The sequence below is a fragment of the Momordica charantia genome, assembly GCF_013281855.1.
Source record: "Momordica charantia cultivar OHB3-1 chromosome 7 unlocalized genomic scaffold, Mcharantia_2.0 BLBB01000007.1, whole genome shotgun sequence".
Lineage (NCBI taxonomy): Eukaryota > Viridiplantae > Streptophyta > Magnoliopsida > Cucurbitales > Cucurbitaceae > Momordica > Momordica charantia.
Genome location: NW_028275165.1, coordinates 19,311,470 through 19,320,520, shown reverse-complemented (window position 1 = coordinate 19,320,520; position 9,051 = coordinate 19,311,470).

Below are 9,051 nucleotides of genomic sequence, written 5' to 3'. Positions count from 1 at the left end.
GGGTGAATTTGTAGGCTTCAAAAAGTTTCAAAAGTGTGGGGTTTTGGTTTTGGTTTTTGGTGCTTTCTTTTGCCACCACTTGAATTGAATTTCTTGTACAAAATAATAATAATAATAATAATAATAATAATAAATTCTTTTGTAATCTTCTTTTTATTGATGTATTTTTCTTGAAACTATATAATAAAATGGGAGAGTTTATCACAAAATAAAATATCCAACCTAAGGAATTGTTTTGGTAAGACAACATTTCTATTTTCTCTAGGTTTGAATCCTCATTCATAGATTTGTGATGTTATAATCTTAAAAAAAAAAAAATACTATTTTGGTAATTTCAACTTTAGTTTGATTCGGGTAGTCAAAAATTAGTGATCGTCATGAGATTTAAACTTATTTCCTCTTAATTTACTCTAATATCTTTGAACCAATGAGCTACTAATATAGTTGGTTTATTTAGAATATTCATTTTGGTCCATGTACCTTAAAAAAATGATATCTTACTTCTTTCTATCGTAATTTTAGCATGACGCTCTCCTCACTAAATATATTTTTTGAAAGATAGCTATAAATTTGTATTAAAGGGTTTTCATTGTATATAAAATTTTGTAAAAGTATGTTGAATTAGTCGCTTTTTAAGTATAAAGATCAAATATATGGTAAAAAATACAAAATTTAAAATGAATAAAAATTGGAAACATATACTAAAATTAATATTTCAAAAGTATATAAATTAAAAGGAACAAATAATATTTAAATCAAAGAATGAAAAACTTTGTTTTTGCTTTTTTCTTTTTCATAATTTAAGCATAATAAAGTAAAATTTATTGTTACATCTGTAATAGGTTGATTGAGTCAATTTTTTCTTTATGCTCTTAAGAATTGTGGTTAACTTAATTGAAGAAAGTTGGATATCTCGAGTAAAAAATTTGATACAATCAATGATATTGAATATCACTGTTCACTCGAGTAGATAGGTTATTGGGATAAAATTAAAAGTTTTAGACTAAAATTGATTCCTTCGGAAAAATACAACCACGATGTAACAAAAATGACGCGTGCTCGTCTTCTAACAATGAAATAATAAAAATGTCGTTAGACTAGTGACACTTTTTTTTTTTTCCGAAAAAATGCTTGAGCCCCTCGATAATTTATCCAAATATTCTCTAGGTCTTTTCATGAACATATGGAGAGAGAGAGAGAAAGATTCAGAGGGGTTTGAATTTGATCTTCATTCCCTAATTCCAAAAGAATATAAAACAAAACAAAAAAAGGACAGGAACAAATGGGATCCCCTATTTATTTCTTTGACATTCATGCCCTTCTCTTCTTTGCGGTTTTTGCAAAATCAGGTCTTGTTTTCTTGTTATTATCCCATTCCATTTTCCCTCATTATTATGTTTAGACAATAAGAATTAAATAATTATTTCGATGCTTTTAAGTTAGGAAATTGTGATTATAGATAATAAGGTTAAGAATTTTTGCCTGAGATCATACTCCTGCCGTTACTCCCTCAAATCTCTCCCGATTTTGATTGCTTAATTAGGAAACAAGTTCGACGACTAAGTTGTCATTCATGGAGGAATTTCCTTAAAAGGGAATTTAGATTTTTAGCGTGGTTTGTCGTCGAGTTACTAAATTGAAGTTTTTATTCAACAAAACCATGTTACTTGTCAAGAAAGGCATGAAACAAGCAAAAGGGGGAGAGGAAAGTTTCATGGCTTGACATGAATAAACTATGAAATTGATACTTTTGTTTGTTGGATTTGCTATTTTTTAACCATTTATGGCTACATATGTGTGCATGCTTGCCAATTGCCACTAATTTTGTAAGCATTTTTCTTTTGTGATTGTGTTGAATATATTTATTCTAACACTAGACTTAGGCTCTTTTCTTTTGGGTTATTTTATTAGTTGCATTGATCTATATCTTGGCTGGTTTCATACCATTTTCTAACCTAATTTCATTACTTTATTCGATTTCATGGATCCAACTTTCTCAATTCGGCGAATTTGAATATAGAGGATCCCACTGTTTTGTTCCTTATTTTAGTTTTGGTTCATTTTGGTTACTGTACATTCATAACATTCATTTTGACTCTTATATTTTTAGTTTTTGTCAATTTTAGTCTATATAATTTCTAAGGGTTCGATTTGGTCAATGTACTTTTATTGACTATTTTGGTCTCATCATTTTCTTTTTTATCTCATTTTTTCTACTAAAATTTGTAACCACAAAGCCACATTAAATAATTTTTTTTAACGTAGTCATAGCTCTGTACTAAAGGGTTTCCATTGTGTTTAAATTTTGTGTTAAATTTTTATAAATAGGGACCAAAATAGTTATTGCTTTTTAAAAGTACCATGACTAATACAAATGTTTAGTACGGAGACTAAAATAGACAAAAATTAAAAAACATATAGACGTTTTGTAAGTACGCTTACCAAAATGAATTAGAACAAAAAAAAAAGCATGGAGAATAAAATAGTAGTAAGAAAAAACAAAACTTTTCTCCTTTAGTAACGAGGGTAATAATGGAAATATGTGAACATCAAAATTACTTTAATAGTTGAACTGTTACCAAGGACAATCTTCCTTAATTTGGAAAACATAGAGGAAAAGAAAAACTTTTTGTTAGTAGATCTGTTCGCTTGCAAAAAGAGCCATTTGTTCCAGCTATTAGATTACCCTATGTAGAAAATAGGCATTAAAAAGAAAACAGTGGAGTTAAAAAAAGGTGATGATGTGGACTGGCAAACTTGGGAAATTTATCCACTTTAATAAATAAAGGTTAAATTAAAAGCTTTGTTCTGTTGAGTTTTTTATTAATGGCTCGTTTGGTAACGCTACCGATTCTTGTTCCTGCTTCTTCATTTTAATAAAGAAAAATTAATTGCATTGTCCCAACATCCATGAAAGTACGATAAAACAATGTTTTTATTTATGTTTTGGAACAAAATTAGAAATGGGAACAAGAAAGAGGAAACTTGTGTTGGTTGTTTACAAACTTTCTATATAATTTTGGGAATGTTCCAAAAAAAAAAAGGAGAAATAAGAAATATAGTTAGTTGTAAAATGCTTAAATTTCTTAAGAAAATTGTAAACGATAAACGTTACCAAACGAGCCCTAAGTTACTAAAGTCATGTTTAGTCGGAAACTCTATTCTGTTTTTCGTTTTCAAATTCAATAGATTCAATCAATATACATTTGACAGGATTTGGGAGATTCGTTTTTTGAAAATTATCTTTGGATTATGTGATCTAAACAGTAAAAATTCTAAAAACGACTTTTTTTTTATATATTTTTTCAGTGTTTTTCAGATTTATAATTTGAAATTTTTAAGATGCGGAATTACATTAAAAAGGATAAAAAACTTTGATAAATATATTACTTCATATTATAAACTCATTTTATGTTTGTTAAAATTAAAACATGTAAAATATGATGTATTTTAAACTATATAACGTTGTAAAATAATAATTATACAAAATTCATAAAAAAAATATTAATAAATTAATTCATATAACTATAGATTAAACTAAATATTTTGTTTTTAACTACTTTTAGTTTACAAATATATCATTAGACATCAATTTTTTAAATATTTGTTGCCAAAAAAATATATGAAAATACTGAAAATAAATAATACAAATCTAATTTTAATTGAATCTCTTGTTTTTATATTTCTATTTTATTACCAACCAAATACATCCTAAACCTTCTAGACATGACGATACTTAATGATGTGTCTAATAGTTCTTTATTATTAACTTTAAGGACGGCCCAATAGAATTTTCTTAAAGTAATATGAACTAAAATAGATAAAACTCCTGAAAATTCAAGTAAATATAGAAAAATTTTCAAAGTACAGAAAATTAAGGACCCATCGGTAACATTTCCATTTTTGTTCCTATTTCCTTCTTTTTTAATGTAGAAAAATAAAATTGCATGTCTCCAACATCTTTGGATTCAATAATGATAAAACTATATTTTTATTCAAGTTTTAGAACAAATAAATTGAGAAGGGAACAAGAAACATGAAATTTATTTCCGTTGTTTCTAAAACTTTTATACAATTTTGAAAATGTTTTACAAAATCAGAAACAAGGAACATAAAATAGTTGTCAAAGCTTAGGTTTTTTAATAAAATTAAAAATAAGAAACAATAAACGAAAACGTTACCAAACGAGATCAAAATAATATCTATAATCAGAAACAAATAAACAAGAAACATCGTCACTTATATTTAAAGCAAGACAATAGAAACGCAAAAGCTGAATGGTGTTATTTTTTTCCCACTTGAAAGGCCTTTCTGGCTGTGCTCTGTAACCTTCCCTATATAGAGGTTTAATTAGGATCCTCCCCTTTTGCCATTACAACAATATAATACAATAAATTAACTAGCTTTGGCAACTATATAACTTTTAAAAAATTAACAAAATAAAAAGATATATATGTCATATTGTATTAATTTGTACCTTAGGTTGAAACTTTTATAAACTTTTAAGAATGCATGTTCCCTAACTTTATAGGAAGTGGGCATAACTTGGGTTAAATATCCTAGGTTATTATCCTATGATATATTCTCTTTGTACTAGTTTTATTCCATTATTTGTACACCCCCTTGTTTATTATTATTATTTTTTTAATTATGCTTTTTTTTTCCTTTTTTTTAGTTCTAATCCATCCAACTTAGTGCTATAATTAGCCCCAAAATGAAAATCAAGAACATGGTTTTGCGTATCAATGAAATTATCGTATTAGATTCACCTGAAGTGAAGCTAAAGGAGTAACGAGGTCGAGTTGTTCGAGACAAATCGCCCAACCCAACTCAACTAGAGTCAAACCAAATCAAGCTTTGACCCAACTAGGTAGAGTCGATCATACTTAGTGGTCCACTCGCAACAACATGAGGATACTCCTTCTATAAATAAGACAAGATGTCTAGGGTGTGACGTACGTTTTGTAAATAACTCTTTGTCTGACTAAAACATCAGATTGTATTGAACGTGCACATCGGTGTGTGCATGTTTCTTGTATACACAAGTGTGAGTCCTTATCCAAATTCTGCATCAATAAATAATATAATATATTTAAATCCATGATGGCTAGCTACCTATTTTAGAAATTAGTAATTCCTATGTATTTTTTAGTACAAAACGTTGTAGGGTCAGTCGGTTGTTCCGTGAGATTAATCGAGGTGCGTGCAAGTTATCTCAAACAGTCACGAATATTAATAAAAGAAAAAAAAAAATATATATATATATATATATATATAATCTATTTAAATTATTGTTATCTCAGTTCTAAGTATTGTGTCAGAACTCGTGAGTTTTAAAATATAATTTTTTTAATTTGGTTAAGTTAATATTTAAAAAAAAATGTAGATTAGAGAGAATAATGCATCAGAATTCAAAGAATGCTTAATTTTATTATTTTATTTGCAGGACGATTTTCGAGATCTATGCTTTGGAAAGTAGACCATAGTATACACTTAATTTGGTACAAGTGATTAATTTCTTCATCAAAATAATTTTATTCTTATATTCCTTTTAATTATGTATATCAATAAATTAAACGAACTTTAATTTTGAATCAGTGGAGAAAGTAAATATCCTCAATTTATTATGACCGAGATGAACTACATTAAAATTGATTTTGAAAATAACTTTTGGATAATTTTGTAAAAATCACTATTTAGGAACTCACAACTTAAAAATAAAATAAAATAAAATAAGCAGGTCCTCCATAAAATAAATAAACAAACAAACAATTATTTATATATTTTTCACGGTATAACTTATTTCTACCAAATTCGTAATCCACTCGAAACTCATTAATTCTTGAGTCATTGTTCTTCCATTGGCATTCCCCAATCACTACCAGTCACTAGAGAAGTAAGAGAACGAATGTATAACAATAATTTCAGATTTTGACTGGATTTAATTGTACAACTTTATATCTAGATTGTAGACAAATTCATCCCACTGTTTCACGTTAAAGATCGCTATCGTTATCTTTTTAAAGCAAAAGATGTCACAATAATATAATAAAATAATATTGAAAGACTATGCGTCATGTTCCCTTTAACAAATTGAATAAAAAGCCCTATAAAGTATAAAGTTAGCACTTTGGTTTTTAATTTTTATTTTTTTAGGCACCATTGAAATTCATACAATAATCTAGACTTTATTGGGAAGGACAAGAGAATCCAGTTCATATACTAATCAAAAAGGCCATTTTACATTCCCTCTCCCACCATTTTTGACCATATTCTAGTGCTTCCCTTCTTTCATTTTCAATTCTTTTATAATGTATTCTACATTATTTTTAGGACATTAAAAACTACTTAAAACTACTTTTTAGATACATAGTAAAAAGAATTTTAGAAAATTATAAGACTAAAAGAAAAGAAATTTTGTAAGTGAGTTCAACGTAGCTCAGTGATTCTATGACATTGAACGAATGTGGAAAAAGTTAAAAACTATATTTCGAACCTGTATCGAAATTAAACTAGATAGATTTTGAACTTGCATCAAACTTTTATTAAAATCAGACAAATTTTAAATTTGAATGGAAGGGATGTTAAAGAGCAGTCACGCTGTTCGCAGCAATTTCTATTAGTTAAAATACTTAGCTATGAACATAAGTTTTTTAACATCTTCTTTTTTAATACAACGTTGGAACGAGGCGATTCAAACTCATGACTTCTTGGTTAGAGACAAGTACTAATTATAGCTGAGTTACACTTATATGAGTCATTTCTGTCTTGAAATAATTTTAAAGTGTTTTTTAATTATTGAAAAAATATATTTTACTTACAAATGTTGGTCGAAAAAATCCGTCTAATACTCAAAACTCATTTTTATTTTATCTTTAAAAAACGTAAAAGAACAATTGCATACGTAATCCGTGCAACCTTATCATGTAGCTATTAGGAGTTAATTAATATATATATATATATATATATATATATAATGAGGTAATAAATTTATTTTAATTGCAAGTGAAATTAATTAATTATGGTTATTAAAAAATAATAATATTTTTTCATCGAGCCCACGAAAAGATACTCAAAACGTTGCCGTCTGGTATATGACTAGACATTCACATGATCAAAACTCAATTTGCATTCCTCTTAAAAATAATAATAATAAATAAATAAATAAAGTCATTTATGATCTAGAAGCAAGTTAATTAAGTCATGATAAATTGGAATAAGATAATTTTTAAAAAATATTTCTCTATTTTTCTTTTACATTTTAAAAATATTTTTGAAAAATGAAATTAACTATTGTATATAATCTTTCTAATTTTTTCTAAAGTTGTTTGTTAGGCTAATAAAGAGCTCAATTTAAGTTTCTATTTTTTTTCTAAAATTTTAGAATAAAAGTTATGTCTTGTATGGTAACAATAGGTTTGTTTTTCACCAGTCGCATTCCATTTCTAACCAAATATACTTAAAATATTTTTTATTTAAATAATTCAAACCTCGGCATTAAATTAATAACTACCAAAGTTGTTGGAGGAGATATTAAAAGTTTGATTTAATAATTAATGCATAACCAAATCCTTTATGTCACTTCCATTTAAAAATAATTGGCAACCAAAACCAGTATCCAAATTCTTTCCACTTCCATTTTTGGTATGTATTTATTATTTGTAATTCATCATAATAAATAACCTCATATTATAAATAGTTTATACTTGGTTCTTTTTTACTTGACTATATTAAAATTTCTTATAACATTTGAAAAAATATTTAAAGAATGGTTCAAGTTGAAGATCTTCATTCGCGTTCCACTACCAATCAGGTACGATTAACAATTTAATAACTTTTTCTTTAATGAAAAGTGTTCTTCAATTTATATTTATATTTGATTTTGTTTAAAGTTGAACCTATTTCGTTTGATAATAAGTATTTCGAATTCAAATATTATAAAATTTAAACTGTGAAAAAGGAAGAGGAATAAATTTAATCATAAACTTTGAAACTTTATGTTGCATACTACGTTGAGGGGTTTTTTTTTCTTTAAAAAATCGATGTGGGATGTCATGTGACTTATGATAGTTGATCTCTATAACCGAGATTCGTTGTCTAGGTTGATCTTCTTTTAAAATTCAATATCGTGTGACTTATGATAGTTGATTTCTATCATCAAGATTCGTTGTCTAGACTAAGCAATGTCATCAGCGTAGATATATTTCTACTTTGAACTTTTTTGAAGTGGAAAATGTGGGCTGAAAATTTAGCTTTAATATTTTAGTTTGTTTTTCTTTGTCTGAAAACAAGCTTGCTCATCACTAACCATTTCTCTGTTTTGCTTTTTAATCTTAATATTTTTTAACTGTAAAAGTTGGTCACGTTAAAAAAAAAAAAAGCCGATTTAAAAATAATATTGTTTTCTGTTTTTTTTTTTATTTAGAATGCATCCCTGTTTTCTCAGTATATTATTTATCATTCTTGTAAACACACTTGACATTTTAGCCAATTTTAAAAAACAAAAACTATATTTTAGTATTGAAAAAAAAGCTATTTTTAGTATTTGAAATTTAACATATAATTTTAAATATTTTTAAAAAAGAGATAATGAAGCAAATAATACATGGATAGAAGTAATGTATATAAGTTATCATTCTAAACATATAAAATAAAACATAAAATAATTATCTGCCTAAATATTTTATTAACTCAGCTAATAAAATTCAGTTATTCAATGGTATTCATCTGGTTCGCTACCCTTACCCTTATTACAGTGTCAAAAAAGAAATCTAAATCTACTGTCTCTATAAATATTTAAAATCTGATATCCTTAAAAATAAAATATAAAATTTGTCCTCTCATTAAATTTCGAGCCTTAGAACTGAGAATTATTCATCATAAGATCTCAAGATGGCCCAATTAAAAAGGCCCATGAGGCCCAAATAGCTTTTGCGGCCCATAACCATACCTCGAGCACCAGACCCGACTTGTCGGCCCGCTTACAACTTCCTTGAATCACGATCAGCATATTGTGATTTGTCGGGCCCACGTGTCACGACCTGGCACGAT